The sequence below is a fragment of the Pinus tabuliformis genome, chromosome 4_2 (genome assembly GCF_031772625.1).
Source record: "Pinus tabuliformis cultivar Carrire ecotype Pingquan chromosome 4_2, CPIR1, whole genome shotgun sequence".
NCBI classification, from domain to species: domain Eukaryota; kingdom Viridiplantae; phylum Streptophyta; class Pinopsida; order Pinales; family Pinaceae; genus Pinus; species Pinus tabuliformis.
Window position 1 is genome coordinate 620512006 of NC_142304.1, and position 23926 is coordinate 620535931.

Here is a 23926-nt window from a genome sequence, read left to right on the forward strand (position 1 = left end):
CTCACTCTCATCCACTGCAACCACAATATTATTCACAATCTTAAATCTATGCCCTTTCAACTTTTCACCGACTCGAATTGAATACTAAGCAAACGTTGTGGCTACAGAGTACGCTGAGAAATGTTTCTTGTTTTACCTCGGATGAAGGTCGGCTGGAAAAGAGAAGATCATGAGTTTTGAGAAACTGTTGTGGTAGCCAATACCCATATTGTATGCAAGTTCTCTTCTAAGTCCAGCGTAATCCCACCATTTTCTTAGCGCTGCCATTTGTTGCCTGGTGCAGCAGAACCACACCTTATTGACAAACACCTGTGTTGTCGATGACAGGAGTCATTGCCACTAGTCGATCCAGGTAGGCATCGATGGGCCAGCTTAGAGCCAGAACCGAAGCGAGGACATAGCCTTCAGAGGGCTAATTAGGCATAGTGTTTTGGTGGATGTAAGCATTTTTCTTTTCATCCAAGTGTGATACATTCAAACATTGATATGATTGCTATGTACAATCTTGCATTTTCTCTTGGTAAAGAGACCTATATTCTTGGCTCACTTGACCAATTAACCAGTGGTTAGGGCACAGAAGAAAGGAAAAACTGTGCCTCGAAGCTGCTTGCTTGACCAAAGAGAGAGTGCAAGGATAACCTTCAATTCTTAGTGGATCAGTTTAGAAATGCGGGTCGCTATTGGTTACTTGCACGAACAAGTAGGAAATAATCCTCATTTCACTTTCATGCCTTCAGGAATAACATGTAGTGAATACCCATCTTGTATGCAAGTTCTCTTATGGAGCCATTTTCCCTGTTTTTCCCTGTGCATGAATGCCGCTATTGACTATCCTCCTGCAACGAAGTATGAATGTTGTTATTCACTACCCTCCTGCAAAAGTATGTTGCACTGATTCTTAAGTTTACTACGGAATATTTGTAGATAATATATTCAATTGCAGATTTCAATTGCAATGCATAAAGAAATTTAAATGGCAGGGCTCGATCAAAATCGAGAAAATCAAGCTCAACAGAGAGACTCCAAGTAATCACGTGGAATCCTCCATGTATTGCATGGTTGTTTTGGGGAACTGGGGAACTTAGTAGTAAGGAGTATGGCCTTCATGTGGGGTCCACATGGCACATGAAGTTAGTAGTTTATAATTTTCATTAGACAAAGAACTTTTGTCACTTATAATCTTTGCATGGCTTATAGGTGCCTCACTATGAATCCCAGGGACTATGTGACATTAAGCAATGGAACTGCTTCCAAAAGAACAGCATAAGTTATAACCCTTATGGTGTGGCTCACACCAAAAGCAAGTCGAACACTCTCAATAATGCGGTTACCCCCAGGCTTATTGAAAGAAATTCGAGCCAAGAAGGCATCTCAATAATTCGGTTTCCCCCAGGCTTATTAAACAAAATTCGAGCCAAGAAGGCAGCATTAACATAAGACACTGTGTTACCAAGGGGACGACAGGCTGCTCTATATGTCTTGAACAACAATTCGCCATAAAATCCAGTGGTATCATTGTCCTTATCTTCTTTCACTGAATAACTAGCTCTAACTTGAAGAGATGTTCGGCCTTAGTTCTCTTTCTGTACAACTTAGTTTCGGGCATATAGACATAAAGCTTAGTTGCGTAAAAACTAGGTATTTCTAATATAGACACCATACCGAATGTCTTGCTTTTAGAGAGATTGGTCCTAATGCCTAATGATAGTAGTCCTCTATTTTTTGGCCTCAGTTGGTACATAAATGATGCTATAAAAATTGTACTTGGGATATTCATGTGTTAGAGTTTGTAAATGTTACGTATATTGCAGGCACCAAGCAAAGCACCCCACAGACTGGCACTAGGTTCTACTGGCATTTTGCTAAACAAATCCTGCACCTCATTGAAGTTCCCAGAGCGGCCAAGAAGGTCAACCATACAAGCATAGTGCTCACTGTTTGGTTCAATGTGAAAGTCTTGACTCATGCTGTGAAAATGTTTCCATCCTTCATCCACTAGGTCTGAATGGCTGCATGCAGAGAGTACACCGAAAAATGTTATATTATCAGGACTCATGCCTGCCTGTTGCATTTGGTGGAAAAGCAATAATGCCCCTTCACCATGCCCGTGCATTGCATACCCTCCAATCATCGCATTCCATGAAACTACATCTCTTACAGACATTTCGTTGAAGACGCGATATGCATTTTGTATGATGCCACATTTAGCATACATGTCTATGAGGCTGTTTCTGAAAAAAACATCCAACTCTGGTTCAATTTTAAGTATATAAACATGAATCTCTTTGCCATGATGTAGAGCTGCTAATTGGGTACATGCAGGGAGAACACTGGAAATTGTGACTGAATTTGATGTCACACCTTCTAGTTGCATTAGGGAAAAGAGTGCCAAAACTATTTTCCTCTCCCTTGAGCTATTTCAGGAGACACACGTGACCTAGGAAAGCACACATAGGTCACACGTCACACACAGATCTGAGCACTTATAAAAATTCCCTTAAATTAGTTGTGGTGGAGCTATAATGGTTAGTAAATGTAAACAACAATAAAATGTTACTATAAGAATGGTTAAATAGTAAATCAAGAAAGGGCTTATTACTACTGCTTGGTAAAAATTATATGACCTTTAGAGTGGATCAAAACATGAGAAAGCCTTTTTATAAATTGAGTCGTAATGCCATGAAGTATTGTATTTTTATGTGGTTGTTATTTGTGGATTTCATTATTTTGTTTCTGTGTGGTTGGATTTTTATTTTGTTATTGTCGTTAAAGATCAGAGCATATCGAAGTGCTCCAATATTTCATTGAGGGTCCCATTACATAGAAAATGACATGCGAGTCTCCTTCCAGCTTCATTTTATGAAAGAGTTCAATCGACTCATCAATAAACCCATTTTGGGAATAACTTGTGATCATTGCATTCCATGAGACCACATCCATCTGAGGCATTATGTCAAACACTTGTCGTGCAGAATCTATACTCCCACATTTAGTGTACATGTTAAGAAGGGCACTCACCACAAAGTCATCTGATTCATACCTACTTTTTATTATGTAATTTTATATATGTTTACCCTCTTGCAGAGCTGCGTTATTGGTACATGCCAAGAGAAGGCTTGTTAAGCTTATTGAGTTAGGCTTTATACTCGCCAGTTGCATTTCACTAAAGGATTTGAAGGCTTCCTCATAATGGCATATTAGCTCTGCTACATGTTGCTGATTTTCGAGGAGGAGAAATAAGCTCGGTCCTTGGTTGTTGGCTCAGAGATGGTCTACACTGGTTATCCTCGCCTTTCCCTATTCCCCCGCTTACTTCCTTTCACCCTGCTGCCTCTGTTTTGTTCCTCTAAACTCTACATAACCCATATTTCCTTAGCCCCGGGCACTGAGTTCAAACGGTCATATAACCGCGATCATATGATAGCGCGCTGTTCGCGAGCCCTTTCCCGTCACATTAGTCAAGGTCTGTGCGATCGAGTTTCCATCGTCTGATAATCTACTGCTTGATCGAAGGGTCTCCGCCTTTTTCCTCATGCATTAAACTCCATCTATTTCCCTTGCCATCCGATCATCCATCGCGTGATCCAATGTCGTTCGCTCCTCTCCATCCCGTGAACCGCCCGCACGTCAACTTGCGGGGAAAGCGGTTTTTCCCCTATCCCATCTGCCACACGTCATGCACCTATCTTGATCGCTACCCCGCGTACAATTACCGCTTACCTCCCTAAAGCGATGCGATGCATACCACTTACCACCCTTGTCCTCTCTCCCACGCGTTATCTCCCATTCATCTTTCGCACCTGATCATCACCAGATCTGTCTGCCCATGATCTTACGGCCCACGTTGGTTTGATCCTGTTTGTTCCTGCTTCTCTCTCACTGATAGATCTTCGTCGTCCATCCATGTGATCTAACAGCTGATATCTGTTCCCATCTTGCTCCTTCATCCGCCATGAAGTCTCCATGTTCTCGACCTGTAACATGCACCTGAAGGACAGAAGCGACCATCTATCAGTGTCTGGTGCATTAATACTTCAACTACTACATTCAACACATTGTGTACCTAAGAGGCAGGAGGACGACCATAACCAGTTCCTGGTACCATTTGCAGCAAATCCTCAACCATAGAAAATTTTAGGGGCGAAATTTCGCCCTTTGGCGAAATTAAGGGGTTTCTAAATTTTTAGTGGGCGAATATTTTGTATCATAGCACATTTTTACAAATCACCTCAAATAGCCCACCTTATTTTAAGGGAGAGGGTAAAAAAGGTAAATTTAGCCCTTGAAACTAGGAGTTACAACCTTCCATTCGCCCATTTTCAAGAATAAGTTTTATTTAAGTGAATCCATTCGCCTATTTTCAAGAATGGGTTTTATTTAATTGAATCCTATGGGCCAAATACCATATTTATAAAAGAGTTATGGTAAATTAATAAAAATATAAATAAATGAGAGGTATGGTAAATAAATAAAACATTTTTTATATTTACTCCATAACTCACCTTATATACATGCAAGGGTGTAAACAAATAAAAATATAAGTAAAGTGGAGGTATGGGAAATAAATAAAATGTCTTTTAATACTTACTCAAAAGGTATGGTAAATAAATAAAAATATAAATAAACTAGACGTATGGTAAATAAATAAAACCTCTTTTTATATTTAGTCCATAACCCTCGTTCTATTTATGAAGGCTCAAGAAAGAGGTTTTATTTAAGTGAATCCTATGGGCCAAATACCATATTTGTAAAAGAGGTATGGTAAATTAATAAAAATATAAATAAACGAGAGGTATGATAAACAAATAAAACATTTCTTTATATTTACTCCATAAGTCACCTTATATTTACGAACACTCAAAAAATGCGTTATATTTAGGTGAAACCTATGGGCAAAATACTATGGGACAAATACCATGGACTAGATTGTTATTAATACCATGCAAAAAAAAAATTATTAACCCTAATATTAGTATTAATAAAAATAAAAATGGCGCATGGTATTGACCCATGGTATTCACCAAAATGGTATATGGTATTGACCCATGGTATTCACCTAGAATGTAGCCTATTTAAATGAGGGAATTAAACCAGCATAGATCCATCTTTACTCTGGATCTACTAACCCCTGAGAGGTATCAAATATTGTGATATGCAAACTAGCATAGAGTGAAAAATATTTGATCCCTCTTGGGGCTTGGTGGATTTAATTTATGTTAAACATTTTAGCTTGGTTAAAATAAAAAATAAAATAAAATTCACCTATTAATTTTATTAATTTTTATAAATTACTAATAGTAATTTTTAAGCTCCAGGTTTATGATAACCCATGGTATTGACCCATGGTAATACCATGGTATTCATGTGAGCATAGACTATTTAAAGGGGAAATTCTATCATCTTAGATCCATCTTAATTCTGGGTCTACCAAGTGCTCAGAGGGATAAATAGATTTCATCCCCCTAAGAGTGGTAGATGTGGAGTTAAGATGGATATAGGTTGGCTTTTATGATAATGAAGATAGTAAATAGACTTAGGAAATTATATTGTAAAAACATCCTAAGGTGAATGGTTAAAGCATAGACATTGGACAAGTATATTTGTATACTTCTGTTTTAAACTGAAACAAATCTAGGGCTAAAAGGAATGGATTGATTGCACTAGTCATCCTTCTATAACTTTCCAACATATGCTGGAGTAAAAAGATTGTAATTTGGGTAATTTTTCTAATTGCAAACAGGAACATACTTGTGTATTGGCAGGGTGGTTACGAGGTCGCTAGAAGTGATGAATTTGAATTTTTCTTGGTTTTATATATAGTATTAGATTTTTTCTCATGCTTTCTGTGAATGACACGGGTGAATTTTATCCTACACCCACTAGGTTATCGATATGTAATTTCAGTGATTTTGATTTCAAAAGATATTTTAAAGAAATGCAATGATTTCATTTGTGTATTCAATAAACACAATATTCTAATGGAATTCTGGATTTGTGGTTTACCTATATAGATTCCATGGAGAATTGTTAGTGGTGTGACATCAATTGTCCTCAAGCAGAGGCTTTAGTTTTACTCTTTTTGGAAGCAAATACTTTCTTCCAACATTTTTGAGTTCCATGAAAAATTTGAAAGTCCTAATAGTATTCAATTATGGGTTCAAGAGAGACATAGTATTCAATTATGGGTTAAAGAGATCCACACTGAATGATCTATCGGCATTATCTTCACTTAGTTTAAGACTATTCACTTGGAGAGCCTGCATGTGCTCCCACTTCAAGAGCATAGTAAAGTCATGTAGAACTTAGAGAAGCTATCTTTAAGCTTTTAGTGAAGAATGGAAAAATGCATGGGTTCAATAACAACCAGTCGAGCATTAAGCTTCCAATAATGCTAGATTTTAACTTGGAGCACTTTTTTGATTTGGAGGAGATGCCCCCTCATATTTGTGACACATCTTCAGTTGTGAATTGGACTATTACTAATTGTCATTTCCTTCGAAAGTTACCTGATGACTTGGAGAACCTCAACTCTTTAAGAATGTCAAGGAAGGAAAGAAAGTACATTATGCTAAGTTCTCTTATGCTTTTCAAGTTTTTCTTGGATATCTACAACGTTTCAGGTAGGAAAGTACATTTTGTTAATGAAAATTTGTATTGATAGAAAGGCCCAATTTCAAATTCTAATGCTTTCAAAAAGCATTGTATAACTGTAATGTTTCTGACAGGAAAGCATATTTTTTCAATTTAAGTATCATGATCCCATATTCCAACTTATTTTTCAGTAACCCATTAGGCTTTGTAGCTTTGAATAAATCCATGTCTTTTGATAAGATCCTCTTCCAAATTAGAACGCAGCTTCCTTTTGGCAATAACCACATACAATGTCTTGATTTTGTTATTGAGAAAATAGAGGTTGTGAAACAAGCTTGTGCCATACAAGGACTTGATTCATTGATTATGTATCAATTATGGCTCTTTATGTAACAATGTCTTGATTTTGTTGCTTGAAAATAGAGGTTACGCTTTACTACACATAATTTCTTACATTCTTTCCATAAGTATTGATTTGTAATCTCAGTCATTGAGGGATGCCAGTAATGACAAAGGTAATATTCCATGGTTTGAAGTTACCCTCTTACTAAATATTTAAATATGTCACCACAATTTAACTGTTAGTTAATGGAATTGTATTTGATTTGTAGACAATTCATTGTTCGATTTATAGATTTTGATTTTTTCCCTTTTTTATTTTTTTCTCAGATTTGGTATCAGATATCTTCCAATATTTGGGTTCCCTAGTTTCCCCACCATAGCTATGAGGTTCAGATGCTATCATTAAATATTCTCAGAACGTTACAACTTTTCTAGTAAGCGTGCTTTAAAACATTATTGTTGCTTTTGTATAAATTTTGAATAATTTAACACATATTCAACAAAGATTATCCTGATCATGTACTATTGCAAAAAACATACACAATACATAAGCTCCTCTACGTTGATCATCAATATAGCAGCATCAATAACAATAAAACATCAAGAGCATTCACACATTAACACAGTATGTAACCCGGGGAAAGCATCTCGCTAAAAACCCCAACTATCTGTATATTAATGATTGAGACCATGTAACATTACAAAGTACAATGCTTATCACAAGCAATCCAGTACCAGCTCCACCTGTTACACACAATACAGCTAATATCGGATCTCCAAATCTATTCCACTACTTGCCTGCCTCTCCAGCTCAATACCCGCTCAAGAACTGATGAGAATGGTTTACCAAACTCGTATTTCACCTGCAAAGAATCAGTCACACTGTGTTGGACATGAGCACAAGCTACAATTCTTGATATTGGCCAATTCATTGGCATACTCAATCCCTCTGATTGTGCAAATCATCATGCACAACTATAGTCACAACTGATAGCAATCTGATCCTCTAACACCTGTCCCTGCTGAACTGAACATGCACTGACATGCAACTGAGTTAACTAATGTATTCTATAGTTGCATTATGAGTTAATAACTTGTGAATTAATTAATAACTAATTCACCCAACTCATCTCTAGTCTATTTGCCAGTTAGACTAAATACAACCAGTTTAACAAAGCTAAACTGAACACAACTCCATCAACTGCACCTCCAGTCCACTAAACTCAACTCACTTGAGTTCTAATTGAAGTCCTGCATGCAAATATTAGTCATCCCATAGGTAACCACGTATTTCCTTCTAGGATCTATATGTACCACATCCGTAGCTCATCCTGAAGTGCTCCAAGAGAATAAGATCAAGTTTATAGTCCAAATATTATTATGAGAGAATAATATTTGACTTTTATATTTTTGACAGCCAGTCTAAAAATAGACTTTGATCACTCACACTGTGATCACTCACACTGTGGTCACCCACACTGTGATCACTCATACTGTGGTCACCCACACTGTGATCATCCCTGCTGGGATCAAAAATAGAACTTGCACCATAATTTTCCTGCGGGCCCACTTAGTGATGGCAACTCTTTTCACTAAGCTCCATCATCTTGTTGCAATCTCAACAGTTTTTCCATGGTGTTAATGCAAATAAGCACTACAACTAGTGCCATTATTTAGATTAAGTGCCGAAATCTAGGTGGTATTGTAATGATGGAGTCATTGTTTTCTAGCTACTAAGGCCATATGCATTTTTATCTCTTATGTTGTCTTGAGATATTGAAGTTCAGAATAAGAATTGAGGTCTCATTTCCACTGTAGATTGTAGTCAGTTTCTTGAACATAATATATAGTAGATTATATTTTACTAATCAACTGTGAATGTGATCCCTCGCAGGAAAGGAAATTCAAAGTGAATTTGATTTCACATTGATTTGTCAAAACATCCACACAGGAAAGGAGATTCAAAGTGACACTGATTTCACACTGATTTGTGAAAATGGAGGCAAGAGAAAAGGAAACTTTGTATTCAACAATGCTCTTCATTTCATATGTACATGCATAGACATATTAGTAGAAAATATTGAAGGGTTGCCTAAGTAATATTTTCCATTCCACTACATTCTTTACAACTTGTAAATAAATAACTCGGAACAATTCATTACACTACTTGTTATTCTTTATTAATCAGTGGTTAAGATTTTGATATTGAACTAGCTAAGATTTTTCTTCCTTCTGTGAAATTGTGTGTTCTATAATGCTTCTTTTCCATTCACTATGTATAGCATATAAAGTGTGTCTAATGGAGTAGGAATATTGGAAAGTCTTGTGATCCTTGAACTATGTTACAAGGAAAAAACCCAACGGGGTAGGGTAGGTGCATCCCCATAAAGGGGTCACAAATACCAAAGTTGGTATTGGCTAGTGCCTTGAGCTAGAAAATTTCCTTTACCCTTATATTAATAGTGAATCCGGAGAGGATTTTAATATTATCTTTATAATATTTATATCAGTTAAAATTGATGAATAAAATTCATGAGACATGAGCTAGGATGTCCTTGCAAGGTGGTTGTTGATTATTGGAAGCTATGATGGCCATTATGTCAAGCTAGGTGGTCGCACTCCCTTGATCGTGAGCACGATTGTGATCAAGATGGAAGACTTCATAGTCTAGACTGATTGTTTAGCAGTGATAATTAGTGGGCTCATTCACAAAAGCTTCTATTTCACTAATCCTTTTTATATTGTTGTCAAATTCAATTTCCAAAGGTTTTAATTACACTATAGAGTTGAGTTCTGAGAGAGTTGTGATTCATAGTGTTAAGTATAGCAGCTATGACACTTGAATAAAGACAAGCATAGTAGATGTATCAGACTTTGTTATAAGATTACATGCATATTATAAGGGACTTGGTTGGATTTTTTATAATTTTATAAACAAGTTCCATGTCGTGGAAATGTGAAAAAAAATAGTGATATTGCCACCATGTGGCTCTTGTCATATATGGTTTTATAATTTTTCAAAAATTTCTCTAAGAGTTCACAATGTTAAGATTCACTAGGACCTTACAAAGTTTTATTATTTAGTGAAAGACTCGCCAAGATCTTACAAGGTTTTATAATTGAGTAAAATATTCGCCATGCCTGGTGAGAGATTCGCCAAAAAATTATATATACATATTATATTATTGATAAAATCGCCTTCCATTTTTCCTATATACCATGGAGATTCGCCCATTTATTATACATATAATTTAGGGGGTGTTCTTAAAATTTTCCCTATCTTCTGTAGAACATCACTGGAACTCTCCATTTATAAATTGAGGATCTTGGCTCATGCTATGGACGCCTGCTGGTTGCAGAGGCTCTGCTTATGGTATTGAAGTTATATTTTATCATCAATTATTACTATAATACCCTTTTATAATTTTTTCTTTTTATCGGAGAAGTTATTTCCTTATTTTTTCCCACATTTTGAACCTTTATGCATGAAAAATTATTTTCTGATCAATCATATCATTTTTTAGCTAGAATACCGTCAGCAAAACATCTTTTTGACATATTGTTGTCCTTTTTCTTTTTTGCATAACTTATCATCAATCAAAAGCGTCCTATCTTTTATTCATAACTATATTTACACACTCTGCTCTCATTATAACCATAACTCTCGTTGTCCTATCATTGATATGTGTACTCTGCTTCATTTACTATTGTATTGTTCATTCCCTTGTCTTGTCGTCAGCACAACACCTTTCATATGCATTATGGTCATGGAATCCCTTTTCCAATTGGAGGGGAGAATGTATGCATTATGGGATAGCATGCGATACGATTATTGCACTCTGCCATAACTTGTCGATTTGACAAAATATTAGTATTGCATGTCTACAAATTTTTTTCTAATTGCAATTTTTGCATGCATTTTAATCTGTTGCTATTCATTCAAGCACATTGTATGAAAAATAGTGATTTGCTTACAGGAGAACAATAAGTATGGGGGAGAAACTCTATTTGCAGCATGACCGCACTATTGCAACTAACAGAAGAAGCTTGAGCAACTCGCGAATGTGAACAACTGTTCAGACATGATGTGCTTGCTTGGATTCAATTTTTGCATCACTTTCAATACCAACTCTTCCTACATCAGCTTCAACAAATTCCAGTGCATATATGGCATTCTACATTTTTCTTTTTGGAGGTAAAACTTGAGGTAAAATAGCATAATTTTCTGATTTATTACGAATTTAGGAGAATTTAATGAAATTCCATTTTGAGCATTATTTATCATCCTTCATTCCACATCTTTACCACTTCCCATTTGTTAGCAGCATATCATCTTTCCGTTTGGGGGGGAGTGTTGCTTTCATTCATTTCTTTCTTATGACCATTTCATTCATATTCTTTATCATCCATTGCTATTCTTATTCATTCTCAACACCTCCCTTATTCCATGTTGTTTTACACCAAGCATAGAATTCAACAAATTGTAGCAACCACCTCAATTTTTCTCTAGCATTACATGAGGGCATGCTAATTCTTTAGAGAGGGGGAGGAATTGCTACGCATGATGGATGTTTTCTACTTTCTTTTTCATTTAAGGCATACAATTTCAGTGCAGAAATTGATTTCCATAATATTTTTAAAACTATGAACTCAATTGTTCTGATTTTTTGAAAACACAGACGTATCACTAAAATATATAAACCCAGACAATTTCAAGTAATATTGGTTCATAAAATTTCAGAAATCATGCACTATCACCTATAGACATTTTGTTTATATCTCATGATCCATGCATCAAAACGATCTAATTTCTAGATCATAGAGGCATTCATATATTATAAATTTACTTGCAACATTCCAAAAAAAGCTGGTTTGTAATTTTTGAGAAAATGGTTAATGAAGTTGTTGTTACTTATATCATATTTTGCTGCAACTTCATATGCACATAACTGGAACGTCAATGTAAAAATTGTTATGCTTTCATCCAGATTGCTAAAATTGAATATTCATTAATTAAGGAAGAATTCCATTGTTCTATCCATTTCATGAGCTGGGATGAACAAATATTTTATTGCTTGGTTAACACATTGGTTTTGTCTTTGGGTTGCATGAGGACATGCAATATATTCAGTTTTTGTTGCATGAGGACATGCAATATATTCATTGTGGGGGTATGTTGGGCCATGAATACGACCACTTTTTAAACACTTATTTCATCCATTTTTACTCTTCTTTATCAGATCATTTATTATAATTTATTATATAAATCCATTTTATAATGATTTATGCTCTTAGGGATGAATATTATTTTTTTTCCTTTATTTCTAATAAATTGATGATTATGCATAATTTTATCAATGATAGTTTTAATAGATTGATTGTAACATTATTCACCATTTTTAGCTTCCAATACAATTTCCAGATTTAAGATTTGATCATTAAATATTCCAACTTAGAAATTCGCTAGAATAAGAAGTGACAGTTTTGCGATTGAAATTTTGGGCAAATGAAAAAGAATCTGGAAAATCTGGAACATGGGTTTTCTCTAGAACAGACCAAATTAACTTTACCCAAGAATGGTTTACCCAAATTAGGCTTGTATTGAGAGAAACGCAGGGTTCTTTGAGCATAATTTTCTCAAATTTGCTGTGTGGCCATTTTCCAAATCTCAGCTGCAAAGCCAAATTTGCCTTTCTCTTGTTGAGAGATGGATGGAAATGTATTTTCTTGTTGATCAATTGGCTAGAGACAATCCAATTTTGTAATAATGATCATATTGTAATCATCACAGTTGTAACTGCTCTCTGCTCTCTGTGTATTTAAATCAGAACAGAGATCAGAGAATGGGGAGGATGGATTCGAGATTCAGAATTGAGGATTCAGAATTATGGATTCATGATCCATGATGGATGATTAGAGAGAGATAATAGGATAGGATAGGAGGAAAGAGCATGGGTCTCTATTATTTCAAATTGTAATTCTGATTTACAGACTTGTGGTGCCAAGAGGACATGATCATATTGTAATGCCAACCGAGTTTAATGATTAATATATGACTTGGGAGTTGTTGTTCATTCTTCTCATCTAAAATAGCCCAGCAGCATCCGCTAGCAGCTAAGGGCCCAGCCTTTGGTGGATTACGCTGCTGCTGTATATTATATCTTTACAATTTCTGTCGTGTGATGGTTTGATTTTATTTCTACTTATCGTAATTATATTACTTTACTACTTGGTATTTCCAGACTGAATGAATTGATCTGTTTTATATACTGTATTTAAATTGCATTTTTGTTCATTTCTTTCTTAATAGAGATCACTACTTTTCACAAGCATATTGTTGTGCTGTTCATTTCATCTACAGAGCTTCGCTGATCACTCCAATAATTTAACAGTTCTCTATTCATTACAGCTATAATAGTTTGGTTGTTCATCTCTAATACTTAGCACTGCTGTTCATTTACTTTCTGCAATTATTTAAGCCTGCCTTTCAACGTTCTTATAGTTAGCACAATTGTCTCATTTTGATTAAGTCGTAGTAGCACAATTGATTTATTTCTTTGCAATTTGCAATTGGTTATTTAGTGTTGTGTGTGCCAAAAACTGTAAAGGACATTGGTTATTGTTGCCTAAGTTCTCAGGTTGTGGATCTTATCTATGCTTTATTTAATTTATATTAGTTAAACAAGGAATCAATTATTGCTACTATATCCTTGACTGGTAATTGTTGCAGTTTTTTGAGTGAATGATTTCAGTTTCAGAGTGTTAAGTTTCTTTTAATTGTAAGTAGACTTTATTTCAAGCATTCATTTACTTTTGGATTTTAAGCACTATACTGCAAAACATTACTCTTGAGTAAATAGCCGCCTCAGACTGAGTACACTCTTGAAATAAAAATTCATCCCTGGGTAAACAATTAATGTGAAGATAATTAGGAGTTAAAAAGACACCTTTTTATCGCTCAACACCGGGAAGGATCGCATGGAAGTAGTACTAGAGGATAATGGTTTAAAGGGCTTCATTGATCAAGAAATCCCCAAGCCGACTGGTGCTGCTGAGTTGGCTGAATGGAAGAAATGTGTGGCTAGAGCAAGGAGAATCCTTCTGGAGGGAGTTTGAGATCACATAGTCTCGAGTCTCCATGGGAACGAGAAACTGTTTTCAATGTGGAAAACATTGAAAGATCTATATCAGAATAGCAGTGATCAGAGGAAGCTAGCACTGAAAGACAAGCTTCGGAAGAGCAAGTGTGAAAAGGGTGACATGATCTCTACGTATCTGAACAAGCTCACCACATGTAGGGATGAGCTTGGAAGTGTAGGGATTGCGACAGTTGATGATGACATGGTGAGTATTGCACTCCTCGGTCTTCCTAAGAGCTGACATAGCTACCAGGACTCGATTAATGGAAGAGAGAAACTACTAGACTGGGAATGACTTTGGTTGGATTTGATACAGCAGGAGATAAGAAGAAGCACCTGAGATGAAGAGATAAGAAGAAGCACCAGAGATGGTTCTTCATCCATGGAGGATGAAGAAAACTGTGCCTTAGTGAGTAAGGAGAAGAAGTGGAAGGAGAAGGTTTCTCATTCTGAATCTAGTTCTTCCCTTGGTGGGAAGAATTTTGACAAATCAAAAGTGCGATGCTTTCGTTGTCATGAGGTGGGCCATTTTGCTACAAATTTTTCACTGAGGAAATCTAGGAAGGGATCCGTGGAAGGATCAGAAGGTGAGGCACTGGCCTCATAGTTCGAGTTGGATTTCACACTGCTCGCATGCATGGTTTTATCCATGGTTGGAAGTGGTTAGTTTCTTGACAGTGCAGCTTCTTTCCACATGGCCAATGAAAAGAGTTTGTTCAGTACTTTGGAGGGTAAAGATCTCTAGATACTCATAGCGATGGGTAATGATGAAAAGTATAGTGTCTAAGGTGCAGGCACAATTATTTTTCAGAGGGAGCATGGATCTTGCCTTACCTTGACCAATGTCAAGTATGTACTAGGACTGAAGAGAAACTTGTTGTCGATCGTGATGCTGGAAGACAGAGGCTATGATGTAGTCTTCTGTAAAGGAAAGGTTTTCCTTAGACACATCATCATTAGACAGGTGAAGAAGATCGGTTCACGAGTCAAGAACCTATATTCTCTTGAGGTTCAAGATGCATGCAAAGCCTTGAGGAGCAAGGAAATTGATGGAGACTTGGTGGTTGAGAGGGAGAGTACATTACCTCTCAACATGCAGCACAAGAAGAAGTCTCAGACAATTATGGAGGAGCCACAATTGGTGAAGTAGCTTTAGGAGTTTTTGGAGCAGCCACAACTAGAGAAGCTGAGAGGAGATCGAGTAGAGACTTCTACTCCTGTAGAGACCTCTAGTAGGGGGAAACTTCAAGCCAGGTAGGCAGAGGGATCACATGCAGCCATACCTCCAAGTAGGAGGTGGGGCGATGTGGAGTGATCATCCCAAGGAGGAGGGGTAGGATCCTTGAGGTACCCAACCTCTTTGATTTGAATTTGCTATAGGAGCCCCGATGAGAAGTAACAGGACTGACTGATTGGGTAGAGACATATGTGGATGGAGTGGCAGAGAGAGCTACAGTGCAAAGTCCCAAGACTGTGTAGAGCTAGCAGGCTGCAACAATGCGAGAGGCACAAGAGTGTTGCACCAGTGTAGGATGGCACAGAGAGGTGTGCAATGGTGCAAGATTCATGGAGTGTTGTAGCAACTCAGTGGTAAGAGAGGGAGCACTTGTCAGTAGTAGGTAGAGCTTCAGCATCAGAGTATGTTTCTAGCCCAACAGAGAGGTCAGTGGGGAGTTTTTCTGTTCTGAGAGTTGCTGGAGCAACCACACTTGGTAGAAGTGTTACATGCAGAACATTCTAGAGGTACAAGATCAGGTTTGAGTTGAATGCCTTTCTTGTTGAGAGGTAGTGTTGAAAATAGCAACAATAAATGCTAAAAATAGAAGTGATAAAACTAGCACTGCTATAAATAGCAATTTTGGGTACCAGTGCTAGATTGAGCAACAGGGAATGAAAAATGGAAGTGCTAAAAATAACAGTTCAGGATGGATTCCTATTTTAGTCAATCCCTGGACTAACAATAGGAAGTAAAAATCGAATTTGAACTTAACAGCTATTTGAAAATAAATTAATTAATTCACCATCAGTTAATTAGTTGTGAAAATTCAAACATGAAGTCTATGTGAGGACATGCAACAGTTTCTCTATTAATTGAGGAATTTATCCATCAGTTAAATAGATAAGGATGAGTTCTAATTTGAGTTGTAATTAGTTGGCTCAGTTAACTGAGTCAAGTCCAGTTAGATTGATTTAAACAGTTTGTTTAAATTAATGTGAGTTTAGTTAGTTAATGCATGCTTGCATATAATTGTTGCACTTTAGATAACTGAATATTCTCTCACGAATAACTCATGCATGTCAGTTCAGACAAAGACCCACTTGAGATCAAAGAAGGGACAATGTACTATCAGTTGGATGAGTTTTTTCCTATAAAGGAAGCTCATCCATGGAGAGGGATTTATCTCCTCTAGGACTGCGTAGTTGGATCAAAGGTTAGTGAGTGTGTGAAGAGGCCAATTCACACAAGTGGGTGCACTGGACCTCAATCAGAATTGCACAAAGAAATAGGAGGCTTGGAGGGTAGACCAGAGAAAGGAAAATTTTAAGGATGGAAAAATTTCTTGAAGTTTAAAAACATTGGCGAATCTCACTAATCCCTAATATGCAAACTATAAAATGTTTATTGATATATTTGTAAAATTATTCAAATTTATAATGATTTTATATATAGCCTCTATACAATGTTGGCGATTTTTAAGGTAAAATAATTTTATATTCTAAAATTTGGGCGAATCGTCTTTTATAAAATTGGAAATTGGCAAATCTTTTTTGTGGAAAAATCATGGAAAATTAGCCCACTGGGCGAACATTAGCCCCTAAAATTTTCCATGGACCAGAGGTTAGATAGAGTACTTTGACTGTCTATGATCAGCAGAGGTATTTCAGAGAGAGCATGATAGCTTTTGATCTTATTCTTTTTGTAATACTGGTTATATTTCCACTTGTATGATAATACAGAGTTCGGGTTTTAGGTTGAGGCTTTCCCCTGGTTATATATTCTATGTTATGTGTGATGGATTTCTCCATATCAGTTATATGTGTGTTGCTCATGTTCGATTAAGCTTCCGCTAAATTGGTTTTAGAAGTAGATCAAGTATTTTTCTTTAATCTATTGCATTATTATGTGATCTACAGGTGGGAATTTCTACACAAATCCTTTTGAAGCCTTTTGCCTTATAAAGAGGTCCATCACATGGGTAAGAGATCATTCTCCTTATTTCTTCCTTCTCTTTTTATCTTGCTCTTTTGACATAGAGAACTGAATACATTCTTGGCTTCATTTCGTCACATCATCTGGAATGTATGCTTCAACTTCCCATGCCTACAACAAGCTTCCTTGTGCCCAAATTTTCCACAATTGTAGCATTTGATTTGGCCTAAGAATGGGGTAGAGGAGTTACTCTTTTTGACAATGCTTTTGTCAAAACTCCTATTACTTCTAGCATGCCTTCTTCTAGCCTTTTTGTGCATTCTTTGGTTTTTGTTACCTAGCACATCTTATTTCCTTGCATGCCATCTACAATCTATGGCTTTATGTCCAAACTTATTGCAAGACAAAAAACATCCATGAAAAGGATTTTGATGAACGAGGTTACCTTTTCTTTGTAATATTTGTCCTTGAATAGGAAAGGATGTCTATTGGCTCTTCATGTTCCCTTTATGACAACTTGCATTGCTATCATTCACTCTTCCTTACTACTACCTCACCCTCTTCTGCTGCACTACCTACTGCTACTTCTTAGCCTTCTATTGCACTATTGACTACTGCTTCTTAGCCTTATACAGCTATCTTTTCTTCTTTTTGTTGCTTCTTCTTCTTTTGTTGTGGTTAATATCCAACTTCCTTCGTTCCTTTGTTGTTGTTGGAATATTGGACTCCCTTTATCTGGTAAGTTCACCCTTCAAACTTCACAAACTTGGAGCTTGGTTTTTCCTTGAAAGCCACACCAGTCTTGATGAGAGGGGATATTTTCTTTCCAAGCATCTCATCTAAGACTTTCTTTCTCTCTTCAAGCTTCTGATATTGAGACAACTCTATTTTTTACTTTTCTAAGTCATGTCTTAATGAGACTACCTCACGTTTTAGTCTCCCACAGTAAGCTTTCTTCTTACCCGGCTCATTAGTTAACTTTCCATTCAGTCTACTAGCTTCTTCTTGTTGATCATTTAGATCAACCATTGTTCTACTCAAATTGTCATTCACAGGCTTGTATATTTTCAATTTCTCCTCTTGCTTGATATTTTCCTTTGATAGGTCTTTGATCTCATTTAGAGCAGGTACCAACTTCTTTCTAAAAAATAACCTTTAATTTAGATCCTTTTCTTCATTATCATAGGTGTTAGCTAAGTTACCATAGATATCTAAGCCCATCTCCGTGCCCATAGAGTCTTCCACGGGTCTAAGGGTTGTCCCTTCTTCATCAATTTTAGTGATACCCCTCTTCTCTCCACAGTATGTACTCTCCTCTCCTTCTGATGATCCCTTATTTGCTATTGCTACTAGAATAGGTATATCTTCATTAAAACTACTAGATGCATGACTCTCTTTATCTTCAAGTGATTCACTTGAACATCTAGATAATGAATGACCCATTTCTTTAAATTTATCACAAAGAAATAGCTTACCTTTTGAGTAGCATGGTCTCTCTTCTGAGACTTCTTCATCAACAACAAGGGTGTGACAAGTAGCAAATTCTCCATGTTTCGGTTCATTGCTATGGTAGCCTGGCCCCTTAGCCTTTTCTTAAGGCATATGGCTATCTCCATCATACAAAAATTGCAATCTATCTAGCACTTTCATTGCTGACAGACAATGCCTCACTTTATCAAGATTTGACATTGATAGCCCCTTCATGATAATATTTTGGGCTTCTTCATTCTGCTCACTCTTTTCTCCGTGTATTATGGAGCAGTACATGTCAACATACAAGGCCATTAAATGTTCCTTCATTAAAACCTCCTAGATATCATATTCAAGTCCATGGTCTGACTCATTTAAAAATGGAACTCCTTTTGTTGTTAGGCAAACTTTATTAACCACTGTTTCTGTTTGATTTATCTTCTAGCGATTAATTTATTCCTTTTAAGGAAATTGGATTTTATACCAAATGTTGGAAATATTGATAATACTAAGAGGAAGAGTGAATCAGTATTAAGGCTAATTTTAAACTATTACGCCTATTTACTTTTCTTATTCAAGCTTGGCACCCATCCATATAATCAGAAGCAATATGTAATGCGGAAACAACATGAAATCAACATACAAGCATACACACCATGAGTATCATACACATGAGACACAAGGTTTTTCACGTGGAAACTCTTTCAGGAAAAAAACCAAGCTTGCTGTTGTTCTTGATGTAAAATAAGACCACCTACTATATTACATAAAAAAAAATTGTGAGAACCCACTCACAAGAAGCACCAACTGCCTTTTATTATTTGCTAGCATCGATGAGCACGAAGCAATAAATCCTTATTTTTGTAGACACATGTCCATCTTACCAGAAGCACCATGTGAGGCACCAACCTCACAAATTTTTTGCAAGAACCAACTTGCATCACCTTGGATTTATGCAAGAACCTACACACTCCACCAGGCACAATCCTCTCTATGAATAGATCTCCCATCACTAAGATTCTCCCTGCTTATTCATGATTTCAAAATACTTCAGAATGGCCTCCTTGTGGACCATTGTTTTTGTTTCCTTATCTTAGAGTTTTCTGTTGATCTTTGACAGTCGCCATTTTTTCCAGTGAATAACAGTTTTGTGCTTATTTACTCTTTAGTTGCTGACTCATCCAACCTTCAATACTACTTGTACCATGCTTATCGGAGAAATTCCACCTCATGCTTCACTGATTCTTTTCAGTCCCTTGTACTTTTCTCCTTTTGCATTCATTTTGTTATATGACCGGTCTGGTCACTATTAGCTTAAGACCACATTAGAGCCTCTTTAGTATTGTAACTTAACGCGAAGTTCTGATTGGCCTTTAGCCCCTTCATCTTAGGTCCTTATCAAATCTCCATCAGATAACTGCTTCTTATCATCATCGGTATAGCATTTGAGTGTTAAGACCTTTAGCATCCTGATGGGACCCTTTATCCTCATGTTATTACTTTTCACCCTTGGTTTTCTTAGTTTCATCTTAACCATGCACTAGCTAGATATCAGAGTCCCTCTCATGGGAACTTTTTAAGAACAAGCTTTTATAAAGTTCTGATATCTTTAATCCTCCGATCATCAACTTCCAATATGACGTCATCACTACCACGTGGTGACTCCTTAATGGTTGCACATGTCACCCAGATGTGGCCCATTAGGCCACCTCAAAATGCCAAAACTTCTTGCAATTTGTCCTTCCGTACTACCATGTCATGCTAACGTTAGTTGCCACTTATCCCTTATGGAAGCCAACTAGACACAACCATGTGTCCTTATTGGAGCCAGTCACATGGTACAATGTGTTCTTTTTGGACCCAATCATATGCCATCACGTGTCCTACTAGAGGAGAGAGAAAAGGGCCCACACACCTTTGGTTTTTCAATGAAATCCTTTGTTTATTTTCTTTTGGCATTCCCAATGGCTTTTAACGTTATCATCGTTTTAACCATGCCACAACGTTTAAAAGGTTCTTCACTTGAAATGTTATGATATTTCGATACGCCAATCTCTGAAATTCCTATGCATCGATCCAATTATCTCTGATGTCTCTGGACCTCCTATTGATGATACACCAATGTTCCTATCATTGATTCCCGATACACCAAACTATGATGTTGTGATGCACTAGTATGCTAGACCTCAAATATGTGATTGCTGATGTGGCTGATCTCCTTGGTTTTGATAGCTGATATGGAATCATCGATAATGCAATGGGCCTATAATGTGACCGTCGATATCTCTGACCTTCGATATTCTAGATCAGCGATATTCGATATGTTGATATTCCTTCCTGCCTAAGGCTTCAAATCCATGAACTTGAGAAGGCCATAACTTTTGAACGAGAAATCCATTTATGGAGTTCCACATATCGATGGAAAAAACTTCTAGAGCACTTTCCAATAGAGGGAGTCCTATGTAGGCTTTGAGCTCATATACTACCCTAGGATGGCTACAAACTCTTTGCCACTCTTCTTCTTCATGACTCTTAGGACAGCTAGAATCACAACCACCAAGGTGATCCTCTCCATGAAGCCTGCAGCTACCATGGACTTCTGTTTGTCTCATCATTGTAATCATCATTTTATGGCTTTTCCACTAAGCCTACTTCTATGATGATTCTATAATTAAAGCTTTCAATTATCATAGTAATCCTTTTGATCCATGAACAACCATGGGATTCCTCTTGGGCCATCACTGCCAACATCTGTTATGACAAGCATCCAAGCTAGTCTAGTTTACATCAATGAAAACACTCCTACCAACAATTAGGCAATGCCAACAGCCAAACACATCTCACCAACATGACTGTTGACATCAATGCCAACACACTTGCAGATTCCTTCACTAGACCACTAGCCATCCAGATAATGCTAATTGTCCAACACCATTCACATGACAAATTTTTGACTAAATTTATAGATTTCAAAAGGGTGTTGTAACATGCCTCCTCGACCCTTAGAATGTAAATGAAAAACTAGGCTAGTGAGTTGGAATGTACCCAAGTAGGTATATGTTATATTTTGGTGTTGATATGCCCATGTACATATGTTGTATATTTTGAGGCTAGAAGGCATAGTAATGTAATTATTTACACTAGTAATAAAAATAAAAAGGATGCAAACTGAAAAGGCATAAATAGTAATGGGGGGTTGAGACTCCATGGATGGGTTAGTTAAATGGGCTTATATGATATAATAATCATAAATTGTCCCCATGAATATAACCAAAATCCATTATGGGTTTGGGTGAATTCCAAGTGGAAAGAGGAGGGAATGCACATAAAAATGAATGTGTTATCTTTATGAAGGGGATCAATATAATAGATTCCTATGTTATGGAGGAGTATAGATGACTCTAGTGAAAGATTCTGGAAGGATGGCAGTGGAAGCATGGACAATATGGTGAAAATGGAAGATTGCAAGGGTACCTAGAAGGCTTGTGAGGGTAGTGTAACTCCTGGAAGTGAAAGACTGATGGTTGGAGGCTATGGAGCTTTCTACCTTGGTTGTGTGAATCATAGAAGGCTTGTGAGGGTAGTGGAACTCCTAGAAGCAACAATACTGTTAGTTGGAGGCTGCCAAAGTTGGTACCTTGACTAGTACTTTTTGGTATTAGGTATGTACAAGGATTTCGAGCAAGATGTTTTTGATGGCATGGATTCGAAGCCACATCTCAGGGGTGACCCGTTATTGAAAAAAATGAAGCATAGAGGCCTAGTATTCCACAGCTGAGTGCGCAGGGTAGAGTTGAGTCTGTAACCGAGGAAGCAATTAATAAAGAGAAGTTTTACCATAATTATGTGTATATGTTCTTAGGTTAATGCATGTTTGATATAATTTTCAAATATACTATTTATTTACTGTACGCACCTATATGAATGGTTTATATTGTTAAGTATACTTAAATCACTCAAGTAGGCAAAGTTAATTAACTAACGTTGGAATACCATTAAGGTCTTAGGTAATAACGCAGAGTGCAATGTTCAACCCCTCGGTAGCATTACGCAAAGGTAGTATATCACGCCGCGAGGTAAGGGAAAGTGCGAGTAGCCAGTAGCATGCAGGGTCAAACCACGGACCACTTGAACTCATCAGACATCTCAAGATTGTGGAAACCTTGTTCTAGCACCCTCCCATACTACTTCGGGTGAGACCTTAGTCTGCGCTCGACGGACTGTTGCTGAAAGAGCTTGTAGTTCTGGGATTTGTTTGGTTAAATCAACTTTGAGCCTAGGTCAGGCCCCTATAAGCCAACAAGTGGTTCGATTGCCGAGATTGGGATCTGAATAAGAGATGTTTGATGTCATATCACTGGAATCTGACAAATAAAGGAATTGAAGAGTGGTTGGGTAGGAAGATTCACGAGTTTGCGGTGTAGGAAAGCAGGAATCCAAGATTATCAAAGGAAGAGTGGTTAGATTTCTACTTATATACGAAATCCATGAAATTCCCTTTTCATCCTTCCCTTCTGAGTCGTACAAGTGGATCGTGAAGCTAGCAGACAGTAAAGGAAGGTGTAGGCTCGACAAATCTATTGTGTGGATTCCAGAGTTGGTGCGCAGAGTAGAAGCATCAAAAGATAAGATCGCGCGCATTGTGGATCATTGGCTAGATGAAATTATAGGGGGATTTATCACCGAGTTCGCGGTAGATACTTAAGTCAGATATAGTGAGGCAGAACGACGCTTCCTCAAAGCACCGCGAGGTAAGTATGTTAAATATTTGAACACTTGGATTAAAATGCTATTGTGTAAAAAGAGGGTTATGGAAATAAATTGATGTTTGGGGCTACGTGAAGTGGGAGAATCAACAGAAACAGAGATAGTGCAGAACTGGAAACTAGCCCTTTGATTTCACCTCCACGAGAAAGTGAGGAACAGCTCGTGAAGGTTTCACCAAGAAGTGCGATTAGTTTGATAAAGCAACGAATTTCGTGCATACCACTTCCACCTACACCACCGCTAGTTTCACCATCTTCACCCCATCTTCATCCACACCACCTCCACCACCACAGTATAATATGGCAAGCATGATAAAATTTCCAGTGTTCAAAGGAGTAGAGAATGAAGATCAGGACTAGTTTTGGTTCATGGTAAAGGATGTATGGGAAGCGTAGGGAGTCACGGATGACAATATAAAGAAAGTAACGCTGGTCAACACTTTGCAGGATTGCACACTGACTTCATA

General features: G+C 37.1%; 1 pseudogene; it reads right to left on the reverse strand.

The window, feature by feature from the left end:
- Positions 1 to 1780: 1780 nt before the first annotated feature.
- On the reverse strand, positions 1781 to 2374 carry LOC149170849 (pentatricopeptide repeat-containing protein At1g06140, mitochondrial pseudogene; annotated as a pseudogene).
- Positions 2375 to 23926: the final 21552 nt, after the last annotated feature.